This window comes from Argiope bruennichi, chromosome 8, assembly GCF_947563725.1.
Source record: "Argiope bruennichi chromosome 8, qqArgBrue1.1, whole genome shotgun sequence".
In the NCBI taxonomy this organism is placed as follows: Eukaryota; Metazoa; Arthropoda; class Arachnida; order Araneae; family Araneidae; genus Argiope; species Argiope bruennichi.
In genome coordinates this window covers 82,212,249-82,225,762 of record NC_079158.1, presented here as the reverse complement: position 1 = coordinate 82,225,762, position 13,514 = coordinate 82,212,249, and the positions used below count along the sequence as shown (strand labels likewise).

At 27.1% G+C, this 13,514-nt stretch overlaps 1 protein-coding gene across 5 annotated transcripts in view; it reads right to left on the bottom strand.

Moving 5' to 3' along the window:
- Positions 1-13,514, bottom strand: part of LOC129981530 (uncharacterized) — a 227,116-nt gene that overhangs the window by 96,085 nt on the left and 117,517 nt on the right. For 3 of the 5 annotated variants that reach the window (XM_056092394.1, XM_056092393.1, XM_056092396.1), the window contains exon 2: positions 4,947-5,015. The gene's annotated coding sequence lies outside the window, so the exon portion shown is untranslated. Of the gene's footprint in view, positions 1-1,093; positions 1,177-4,946; positions 5,016-5,334; positions 5,352-13,514 lie in introns of those variants that run through there. The other 2 variants (XM_056092397.1, XM_056092398.1) reach the window with 2 other exon arrangements.

The window sequence follows — 13,514 nt, the reverse complement described above, 5'->3', positions numbered from 1 at the left end:
AATTTTTACATTCAAATGCATATAACATCTTAGCATATGAAAGGAACTATAAATTTTAGAAATGCTTTTACGTAATTGAAGATATTTTAGTGCAAATTATTCGAAACTTAAATACGCTTCGGGATTAAAAACACAGAAAGCAGCAAAGATAATTAAATTCTTTAAATAAAAAAAAATGAAAATCAAAATAGTGAGAATAATTTAAAAAAACTCATTGAAAGTAATTCTTCTATATCTTTTCTAATGAAAGTGACAATAGGAGCTTTAATACAGTTAAATATATTCCATGATTACGAATTGTATATCATATACGATTAAAAGAAATTTTTTTATGTAGTATTTAGCAGTCACATGTCATGTAAATAACATTAGTACATATCCATCATTGTTTAATGTACCGTATTACATTAAAAGATCAGATTATGTTTAGTCAAAACTGACGCAGGGAGTTGAATAATTTTACATTTTAAGTACTTCACAATTAAGTCTGGAACGAGACAAGGAAAAAAAAACTTTAAATCTTATCAAGTGTGAAACAAATAATAAACACGAGTAATATTAAAGTAGATTTTGTATGATTATACCAAAAAATTTTTTTCTCAGACATTCATAATCAATGAAAAAGAAAGAAAAAAAATTAAAAGAAAGAAAGAAACAAAACGTCAAGTATTGTAATGAGAAAAAAAATAATAAAAATAGGTTTTGGGCAGAAATATATTGATAACAACAAACGATAATGCATGAAATGTATTTAAAATTCTTTCTTAGAATTTCCTTGTAAGATGATTTGATAATTTTTATGTAAGGTAAAATTAATTTATTCTATTTGACAAAGCAAAATAAAAGGGAAAAAATTCTATTTTACTATAAATATCAATAACGGTTTAACGCTAAGATTGATCAAAATGGCACATCGGGAATGTTATTATTCTTTAATAAAATTTTATGAAAAAATACATATAAATATTTTTGATCGAAGGATATTTTCTCGATGCAATCCAAGAACTGACTCCCCCCCCCGAACCAAAAATCTCAATCAAAATAAAATTCAAAAACTGAAAAAGTTTTCACAACTGAGAAAGTTAGCACTTACCTTAGATGGTGTTCTTCCTCTGCACACCGTCAAATAACCTTTTAGAGCCTAACATCAGAGCATCTTTTTTCAAGGTTAAGAGCTCTGTCCTCATACTTAAAACCACGTGACAAGGATGTGGGGAGGGGAGAAGTGAAAAAGAGGGAAGGAACCCACAACTAACTGTATGCATAACTTACAGATCTGTCAACATTGCCAAAGGGCGTGTCCATTGAAAACAAAACCACCTCTGCTTACGGAAGCGATAAGCCTTTAATGAAGTTAACCAATTTAACGGGACCCACAAGAGAAAATAGAAAACGGGAACGGGACAAAACCCCCGCTGAATTTTTATTTTAATGCTAAGGATCTTTTTGTAAAGTTCGATTTTGACCTACTTATAGCTTCTTTTCAACCTCAATTTTAATGCGTGGGTGGTACAAACGAGTTAAACTGAGTTTGAAAACGAGTTAAAGTTACCTCATTTAATTGCAAATGAAAATAGATTTGATAAAGGATTTGAAAATAAGTGATGGTAGGAATAAGAATTGCTTAGAATTGCACAAACAATTACTGAGGAACAAATCTGCTGCATTTTAATGAAAAGCAAAAAATTAAGGTTTTATGACATTTTCTTTCTTTCCAAATAGCAATTTCATGTAAAAGCAATCTGGTCTGCTCAAAACAATAGAAGAGATTCTAATATTGATACGAATATTTCGAATCAATATTGATATATTGATACGAATTTCTGAGTAATCAAGAAATTATTACATTTATTATGGCAAATTGATTCTTTTTTTTTACTATCACCTGTCAAATCAAAGATTATACAAAAAAGAACAAATACGAATTGAAATAAAAGTATATTTATTTTCTTGCTTTTTATTTTGAACAACTATTTTTAAAGCAATGATGATACATTTCTGCTACTGGCGGTGTAAATGATTTTATTTCAAAATATAATCTTAAATATTAAATTACCTAAACATTTAATCGCATCATTGAATAATGCGAGATTTTAAATGATTCGCAAAAGTGTAATTAAATTTTTAAATAATAATCTTTATAACAATACATTCGACAAGAAGAATAAGAATTATATTCCTCATTGAATAATAAAAATTAAAATGTATTCTGATTGCTGGAATGCGATAAATATATTCAAGACAAAGATAAAATAGAATTATGCGAAATTTTTTGTTTTTAAAAACATACCAAACACATAAATGTACTAATTTTATAATTAAAATTTATCATTAAAATTTGTCGCTATTCATATTTAATTAATTTTTTCTCGGTTACCTGAAAAGTTAAAATATTAATTTAAGAAGAGATGGAAAAAAAAAAAAAAACTTATTTTCACTAGTGAAATGATTTTGCCATTGATCGAATTTTAAGTGTTTTCTCAAATTCTTTTTCAATTTTATTAAAAATATATCAAATTAAATCATCTTTATATGAGAAACAACTGTCGCAGCATCATTATTATTTTTAATCACTCTTGGTAAATTATATTTTCACATCATTTATCTTCTCTCCCTCCTTCCTGTATTCTTCATGTAAAAACAATTACGACTTTTTTTGACAGGAAAAATTAATACTTTGCATGCATAAGGTCGGAAATCCACTGAAAAATCACCGATAATGGGTTTCCGGGATAAAAATCAATATCTTGCATGCAAAAACGCTGGAAATCCCTCCAAATTTATCGATTCGTGAAATTCACAATTTGTTGGCAACAATTTCGTGCTGTCTGAGCAGATGATTCCGAATTAGTTCTTGACCGTCGCGCATGCTCTAAAACATTCACGAACTTCATATTACCCACCTGTTAATCGTGATTTACTTGCAAAGAGGTTAAGTGCCCCATTTAGTTTTAGGGTTTAATGATCTTTTCAGTAAAGAGAGGATATACGAATTCCTGTGTATGTTTAAAGTGCCAGCCATGAAAGAAAGATTATTCTAAATTCGATATCATCAAAGTAACTAGTATGGCACCTTCACAACAGCTCATGCTTGATATCATCAAACAGGAAATGAAGAGAGCTCACAGAAGATAAGCAATATATGATATGTAATGAATGGTGGAAGAAGAGAATAGATGAAATTTCATGATATTTTTTATTCATGCCATATTGTGCTACAAACTAACACAAATTTAATAAATCTTACGTCAAAAAGTTTATTTCTCTCTACAAATCTCTGCATTATATTTTTCGTGTTTTGAGAAAGAAACATTTTATGCTAAAGATTTCTAAAGATGCTACAGAATTACTTTCTATTTCAAAGCTATTCAAATTAGCTAGTATTAAAAAGTATTCTGATTATATACAGTTTAAAAATTCAAAAATATATTTTTATATGTATCTTACATTTTTTAAAGAAATTATTAATTATTATACTAGTACGAACTTTTATGAGTTTATTTACCTTTTGTGAGATGTCTTATTGAAAACGTAAATTTAAGCATTTAATTATAGAAATTAAATTTTTCTCCTTTCCAAAAATTTAATAATTGATTTCACAAACAACTACAAATACAGGGTGTTTATAAAGTCCCAGACCCATTTTGATGTTTAATAACTCATAAAATAATGAAGATATAAACAAACTTATGGCATTTATTGATGGAATAACTCATATATTTTCCTTTTCAGGTTTGAATATTTTTACTTTTGTAAATATCGTCTGCGTGTGTGGTTAACTTCAGATAATTTCATTTTCCAGTCTAAATATCTGTACTTTTCTAAATTTCGTCTGCTTATTAATTGCATTTTTCTCTCTTTTGTTTTTGGCAACTATTGCAATGTTATGTTTACTTTTGATGTGTTTGTTCTATGTAGTACTTTTGTATGTGATGTTTTATTCGAGCGGATATTAAGGAGAATGCATAGACCATTTTCCAGGAAAATGGATTGGGCGAGGAGGTCCAATTCCTTGGCCACCCAGATCACCTGACATAACGCCGCTGGACTTTTTCCTTTGGGGGTTTGTAAAAGACAACGTTTTCAGTAGGAGACTGTCGAACATTGATGACCTAAAAGCCAGAATTACAACCGCAATAGGCTCTGTGGATGCCGACATGTTTGCCACTACCTGGCGTGAAATTGACTATCGACTTGATATTCTCCGTGCGACGAAGGGGGCACACGTGGAAGTTCATTGACAAGGGTCATGAAACTTTTTGAGTCTATTTAACCATTTATGTTATTAATTTAAATCTATCTTTATTATTTTATGAGTTATTAAACATCAAAATGGGTCCGGGACTAAATAAACACCCTGTATATTAGACTTGAAAAGAAGTTAGAAGTTATTTTAAACTGAAAGGAAAGATGGATGATTTTCAACATTACTGTCACAATTATGTTACTAATTATGCAACTGCTTAGTAAATTTTCAAATGAACAATTATTAATTTAGATGTAAAGATGGCAAATTACTAGACTTTAAATTTTTAAATTTAAATATTAATATTTTTATATCAATATTATTTTGATAAAACCATGTACCACAAAACACATAAACAGATCTCATTATAAAGCTATTAGGGAACCTATTTTTATATCTGTAACATTTTCTAAGAAATGAAAATTAATAAAAGAATTATATCGTTTGGCCTTTTTATAATTAAAAAAAATGTAAAGAATTAAAGTTTATACAGTATATAAAAGATATTGAAGTAATTTTTAAGCAACACCAATTCCTTCGCTTTCTACCATATTTATATAGCATTCTAAAAATATTTCCTAATACTTGTAATTAACAGCAACAATAATATATCTTAGATAAAAGCCTTAATACTAAATAAAAATTTTCAAATTCAGTATTTATTTATTTTAGTTTAAGTTCTTTAAAGAAAATCTCTTACTTTATTCATAGCCTCATTTTCATCACATTCTTTTATAATACTGACAGCTTCAGAACTATTCCAATACTCCTGAAATAAAAGTAAAAAAATTGCCGTTAAGAATTTCAGAATAAGCCAGATTGTATTTTAAAGATAACAGAGATATTACAAGCAGAATGTTTCTTTAAATATGGCGTTTATAATGACAAGCTTTATTACAAAAAAATTATTTTTTCCAATTCGTCGTACCGATTAAAAGATTTCATTTCACTTTAAATAAAAACAAGCCAATTAAACATTTTCCATTCTCAAAACAATGCTATTGTACAAATGGTATTTACTTCCATTATTTCGAATGTCACATTTTTTTTGTTGAAAATTTTAATATTGCAATAAAAGAAATGAATACCAGAGAAATTTATAATCCGATGCAATAATCATACATAAATCAAACCGTTTCAAATCATCTATGAATTAATGAGACTGCATTATTTTGATTTTCTTTTAACTGTAACTGTCATTGATTTCTTAATGTTGATCATAACAAATTGGAGACTACTGTTATACAGGAAACGGAAGAACAGGCGAAAATATGAAGAATGATGTCACCAAACCATCTGCTCAATTAGTTCCACCTGCTTGGTTATTTGCATTATTGCTTTTGACGGTAAGTTTGAGAAGAAGAAAAATATAACCATTGGTTGTTTGCAAATTGTCTAATTGAAAAGGTATTCAGAATTCATACAAATGAAGGAAAAAAAAATGTTAGCATGGAAGAGAAAAAGAGCGTGATATGGAATGTTAATTAAAATATTTTAATAAATACAGAGGAAATAAATCAAAAGGCTTATTAGTTGACATATATTAGACCAAGAAATGTAATTACATTAAATGAATTGAATTGGTTATCGAGCAAGTTTATTATTTTTAAATATTTTAATCAAAACTATTCAAATCAAAATTATTTAATCAAAACTATTTAATCAACTAATTCAAAACTATTCGATTGTTTACAAAATATTACATACATTAATTATTACGATATATTTATTAGTGAAATAATATATACGTTATGTGGCTGATTACGAAAAATTAACTTATGTTATTAAGTTATGCATACGCAATGCATCTTATTATTTCCTATTTTTGTACTAAAATTAATCAAAATTTTGCATTTTGAAATTTTATCCGTCGTCTTTTGTATCTTATGTAAACAATAGTGCTTACAATGTATCTACAAAAATTTATTTATCTCATCCTGATAAAACATCCGAGTATAGCATTTATATAAATAATATAAATATAGTATTTGTAATTAAATATTTGCTTTCAGGTATTTTTCAGTTATATTCGTCATAATATGTCACTGCTGTTAGTACATTAAATAGCAATTTGGAATGGGGGTAGTTTTATCAAATGGGTAATTATATACTGTTATGCCTTTAACACTTATCACTGCATATTAAAAGGTCATGTTATTTATTTTATAAGTTTTAACTAATAAATAGAAATGCTTTCTGATGATTTGATGCTGATAGTTGAACATTCGTTTAGAAAATATCCATTAAAGCAACTAAGTTTTGCTAATCTTTAAATGTAAATCTAATCTTAGAGATGTTTTAATTCGATTTGTCGACTCTAACAATAAAAGTTATAAAAAGTAGAGGCTGGCAAATACAAATAATTTACTGATAATAGCTGAATAATTGAATAGATTGAAATAATAGCTGATAGTTGAACATAAGTTTATAAAATATCCATTAAAGCAACTGTTTTGCTAATCTTTGAATGTAAATCTAATCTTAGAGATGTTTTAATTCGATTTGTCGACTCTAACATTAAAAGTTATAAAAAGTAGAGGCCTTCAAATACAAATAATTTACTGCATTTTATAATATCGTTAAATGCGCTCTTCCATATTAACAAATTTTTCACGATTTCCTCCTGAAATATCTTTTTAGAATACAATTACTTACATTATTACATCATCATAAAGAATATTCCCAATTAAAATAATCTTCAGTTCTTATGTAGGCGTTATTATAAAGTCTTTCTTTGTTAGGATTCAAATATACATTACATCATCAACGAAAATTTAAGCATGAATAATACCAAATAGTTGAAGTGTACCACTGAGAATAATTTTCTAAGTAGAAAACCAATGCAAACAAAAACGTGATTTTACATTTTAAAAAAAAATAAAATTAAAAAAAAACGATTTTGAAAGTGAGGTGCACGATTTTCTGAAATTTTCACTAATCAGATTTGGCAGAAATCTGGCATAAAGAATAACAAGAAAAATAATAATAAAAAAATAAATGAATAATAAGCAAAGTATTTCTAAGGAAAATTTGGTGAGTAATTTAAAAATTTTATAATCTAAAACTTTTAAATCTTCAACATCTTGATATAATAATAAGAAATAAAAAAATAAAACTGCTTTATTCAACATGTATTACATCATCATAACGATTAAAACTTTAAGCCGAATTTTCATTTCATCAAAAACGAAGTTTACTAAAATAGATATGTATTAATGCCGTTTTGTGTGCCATGCATTTTAGCTATTAAAATTCAGTCGTTTTTATTTTGAAGACGAAAATTTTTTTGAAAAAAGACATAAATATGCGTTAATGAAAGTATCAAGCACAATTAAGACTTATTAAAATTCTTGAATAAGCTTTTTTCTAAAGTTTCCTTTGAGATAAATTACTTTAAATAGAATAAACAACCAAACAGAAAACAGCTGAATTAATTAAATGTTTAGATTATTGATATTCCTAAGAGGAAACAAAAATGTAATACATTTTTAAAAATTTGATATGAAAACTAATTACCGTGCGAAAAAAATGAAAATTAAGAATACATTAAAAAAATAGAACAAAGAGAAAAAAAAAACTGGAAAAATAATTGGTCGACCTTTATTATTTAAACGTAATTATTTATTGCATTATTAAAATTGTTTATATAAATTTCTACAATCATTATTCGTTTTCACCAAAAAATGATAACTTTGATATTTGAATATATCGATAATCATATCACAAAATAATAAACTCAGTTTTCCCTAAATTGAATTCAAAATATTTATAAAAAAATTTTGTACAAATTACCGTTGGCAAATTACAATGCAAAATTACCATTTTCACTAACTTGTTATGTCGTATTAAATATTTTTAAACATCTTAATTGAAAATTATAATAAGTGAAGTAGCATATATAGGAACATAAAAATTCATTTTAAAATTAATTGTATATAAAATAAAATAATTTCCAAAAGAGCTTTAAAAAGTCTTTTATTCTCTAATAATAAATTTATATATATATATATATATATATATATATATATATATATATATATATATATATATATATATATATATATATATATATATATATATATATATATATATATATATATTATTTTATACAAAATTTGTATATATATTTTATACAAATACTTATATACATATTTCAAGAGCATAAAATACCTACAACTATTGTTTAAATATCTGAAAAATGGTTTTTTATTTAGTTTATTCTTCAAGTCAGAAGGAAATGAACAGATGATGCCTATATTAATTTTCGGTAGATAAAAATACTAAAATCTACGTTCTCGAAATATGCAAAGTGAAAAGCAGCACTACAGAAACCGTTCCCATTACCATTACAATTCAGCTCACTCACGGATGAACTTTAGTTTGTATCTACCAAAGAAATGCAAACACGGAAAGTAAAATTGTTCCGCGCTTTTAAAAGGAACCGAGCTTTAATTTCCTACTAAAATGTTCTAAAGAGCTGCACACTAAGCAACGTGAATTTGAATAGAATAAACGTTTGCGCAAATTATCGTGAGAAGTGCGTGCGGTATTTAAAGGAATATGGAATCGTGAAAGCGAAGGAGAGAACTCGATGATTAGGGGAGGTTGCTGACCCCATGAAGACGCTTTTTCGCCTGTCACGCACCAGATGGGGTCAAATAGGATGCTGCACTACCAGGGAAGATGCGCGCTTACCGCCTGCTTTTGTAATTTGATTTGGTTCGGAAAGCTAGCATCTGTGAATTGGGTTATAATTCTAATCTTCCTGTTTTAGAACATACCTTAGTGTTTCATATTTTAAAAATTACATTGGATTTATGTGGCTATTATTTTAGAATTAAGTTATTCGAAAACTTGTATTCTTTAATTGTTTGGTTAGAATTGGGATTAAAGAAGTTAAGCTGCAATCAACCATTTGTTTAAGAATACATCCTATTGTCTCGCATTTTTAAAATTTCTGTCTTATAAATGAATGTAAGCAAGCTAACTCAGAAATTATTAGATATTCGCAAATCGATTGTTTGAGATATTTATATAATAAATTTTATAACCAAGGTATAATTTATAGAGGAGATTTGTGTAATTTGATTTGGTTTGAAATCATTTAAAATTGTAGAAAACAACTGTATTCACAATATTCGATATCTTATGCTAGTTTCATAACGTATCTCATTATCAGTAATTTGAAAAAAAAGTCATTTTATTCACGGAAACTGAGTGACCATTTTTAAATTTATTGACGAAATTATATGATTATTTACACAATTTTTATAAAATACATAATTAAATTTAAAATCTCTAAAGCTAAGTTTCATTCTTAGAATCTATGAATAAGTTATAAATCAAACTTTCTTGTTTAAAAAAATGTACAATATTTTCGAATGTTTTAAATTTTTTATAAAGTTTACTTTCTTGTGAATTTTGTCATTTTTCAATCTGTCAATTTAGTGAATTCCTGTTTTTATAGATTTATTCTATAAATATGCTGGAATGTGAATAATCGAAACTAATTATATTAAGACTACTTATATTTCTAATTATTTTAAAAATGCATTCTTCTATCCTATAGCTTTAAAAGCATACGACTCATGCAGAAGTCGTGAGTTTTAATTTTAAAATAAATTTATTGGTCGAAATCATGAAATGATCGAATAGTATAAGTAGTTTGAATTATTCCAGATTTACTGACATTAAACCATACACTCAGCATTAGCTGATGTACTTAATAAACTACTTATTTATAATTATGATTAATTCTAATAAAATAACATAAATTTTCTATTCAATTAGTAGAAAGAATTTTTTTTTAAATTTTTGAAATATACAGGAGCAAATACTTTTAAATAATCAACAATGAAAGGTAGAATTTATTTAATTGAAAAAAAACATCCCACTTTTTTTAATCTTAAATAAGAAATAAAAATTCTAGGATTTTTATTTCTTTATTACTGCTATCCATTTATCATTAAGAAGCCAAAACTGGCATAACAATTTAAGAATTATTTCAAGAATTAATATTTAATGAATAAGAATTTGAAAGATTAGAATTAAGTAAAATAAATAAAAATAACGAACATAGCAGCTGTCTTAACTAACATATGCAGAGGAAAGAAATTCCAGCTTTGTTTACAATTCCTTGAATAAAAAATCGTTTTCAAAAATGTAAATAAAAAAAATGTATTAAAAAATTTTTCCAGTGTTTTGATGTCTTTGATAAGTAGACATTTTTAAAAATAAGGTGATAAGCCAAAGAAAGAATATTAAAACAAGTATTTATTTAAGTAAGGTGCAAAGCGAATGAATCCAGAATGAAAGATATTCGATTATGAAGGCCTATTCAAAACCAATCATTACAAACTCTGTGGTTAAAAGATATTGATTATGTATTTACAAAATTGATAAATCGATTATATACTTTATAATCGTTGAATTATAATGGTTAACAATTCTCTTTCGTTTGACGTTTGATAACGATTGACAAGACTTTTATCACCGTTATGGTCTGCGAATTTCGGATAATAACTATTATTAGTGTCAATGAAAAGACAATAACATTAATTTCTTTAGATTTGTTAGCAGTTTAACTATTTGAAACATATATTTCTCAATTTAGTTGATACTTTTAATTTGTCAATCAATTTGTTTCTGAGAAGTATTTCTATCACTGAAATTTAAATTAATATATTTAAAAGTGATAACGGATTCATAATATCCAAATAATTTTGTTAACTTTTCTATATATGTAAGAAGTGATTCTCTATTTTATGGCTTTTAAGTTAGCCAGTTTTTTAATTTATTCCCGAAGTTCTACTCATTTGATCATAAAAAAATTTATGAAGAGTAAAAAGAATTAAAAAATTCTTTTCCTTAATTTTCAGAATAGAGAAAAATGTTGAAAGATATTCATCAGGTGTAAAAATACCATATTTATTATTTTATATTTCAATAAAAATTGAAAATTTTTCCAATTTAAGGTGCAGTTTATACCTTTTTCATTGGCATACATCACTTTAATCTCTTCATCTAGTGTGAATACCTGTATCAAACCTATACCCTTCTTTCAGGCACTTCAAACTCCTTCCCCCCTCCCAACACCACCATTCATTTGCATTCATCGAGCGTTCATTTCAATTACTGTGCTGAAATGGAATCATCTAAATAAAGATGGGCTGAATATCCCATCGTTTATTCTATGCCACGCCAATTTTGAGAGGTTTTCACATTATTGATTTGGGTTTGAAACGATCATAAAATACCGACTTATCATTAAGAAAGTACCACATTATACGGATAATCATTATGCATTTATTAGTATTGTTGAAGACAATAAGTGCAAAATTCTGTTGGTTTCAAAATGAAAAATTTGTTAAAAATTTCCGGATTTATTAAATTTATGGCTATGTAAAAGAGGCATTAAAAAGTTGTGAATTAATGGATCTTTAATTATTCAAATCATTGACAAAAAGTAATTAGATCAGAGATGTGATAATTTACATAAAGCAAATTAAAATTGAAATTGGCACATTGAAATAACCATGATTAAATTTCACTTGAAACTGAGAAGGAAAAGATAAGGTGTGGTTTCGAGAAATCTTAGCTACATAACCTTGGTTCACAATAGATTCCTTATTCCTTTTTGTTGCTGGAAGTGGGAGGTTGACAATCATTTCTGCTTCACGTAGTCGTCACCTTCAACTTGTAATTACACCTTTCATTTCCTACTCATTATAACAAAAGAAGTTTCGAAATCTTCAACCGCTTGAAAACATGAAAATGAATTGAGTTAACGGATATAGCTGAGAAAAAAAAATTCATTCTATGTAGTAGGCATATGCTATTTTTTTTTATTTAAAGAACTACAGTGTTTTTTTTGTAACAGGTGATTAATATAATTACTGTTCTAGCTCATGATAATTCGTAACTTATTATTAAGAAAACTTTGTACATGTATTTTAGAACGCTTCAAACGGGATTATTATCAGCTATCATATAAGAAGAATTCCTAAGATCTCTTTGATGCTTAAAATGAACGAGAATGCATTATGTTGTTTCTATTGTCATTTTATGCAGGTAGTTTTGAATTTCGATATACCAACTATACCACGGTATTAAATACACAGGAAATGCTCAGAGCAGGTGGTATTGATTTAATATGTGCCAAAAGGAGATTTGGATGCATCATTTTGCTTATCTTTTTATTGATTGTGTCTCTACGGGATATTTGCATTTATATGGGAAGTAAATGAGATTCCAAAAATCGTAGTTAATAAATTAAGTCCAAATAAATCCTGTGTGATATTTTTTAATTAGATTAATAGACTTAAGATAAGGGGTGTCCCAAAATTAACGCAAGATTTTCCATCATTCGGGCAGTAAGTAATGCAATTTGACAGCTGATAGTTTAAGGTTAGTAAAAATGGAGAGTTACACTACAGAATAACGTATTTTCATTGTTGAACAATATATTAAAACACAGTTCGGAAGTGTGGCTGCACACAGTTGGAAAATTTGAGAAATGGCTCCGTAGATCGTGTGATTTAATACCATTGGAATTTTTTCAATGAGATTATTTGAAGTGAAAGGTCTATGCCAACAAACCTATAAGCACGCGTGCATTGAAGGAGCAAATTCAACTCTACATCAACGAAATTGAGCCACATTATGCAAAATGTTCATACAAAACTTCGACAAAAGAGTGCGTATATGCCAGCAAAGACGTGGAGGCCATTTGCCCTGTGTGTTATTCCATACATAATCCTATCCTGTATACTTTACGATTCAATAAAATATAACAATTTAAAGAATTTTTTTTTATTTAATCCAAATCTTGTATCAACAAGTTGTTCTATCGTGTAACGCTCGGTTTTTACTAATCCTAAACTATCTGCTATTAAATGGTTTTATTAAATAGGGTTGGCAACACTTTACTGTACAAATGGTGGCAAATTCAAATCTTGCATTAATTTTGGGACACCCTTTAGAATCAACAGTTTTGCAGTCATTTTGATTTCTGATAACAAAACTTTAAAAAAATAAACCTGCCTGTGTATATTTAATTCTTCAAGAGAGAGTCTAACTGCCCATGGTATGAACATAATAACCAGAAAACGCAAGGAGTTAAACAGATGAAATATGACTGTGGTTTTAGCTTTAAACTAAACTGTGACTTGGAATGAGATTTTGGATCAAATCCGGCAAATGCAAAAGGTCCTCTCTGTCCGTATATAATCGTATAGGAACAAGGTAAATTAATGATCAAAATGTAAAG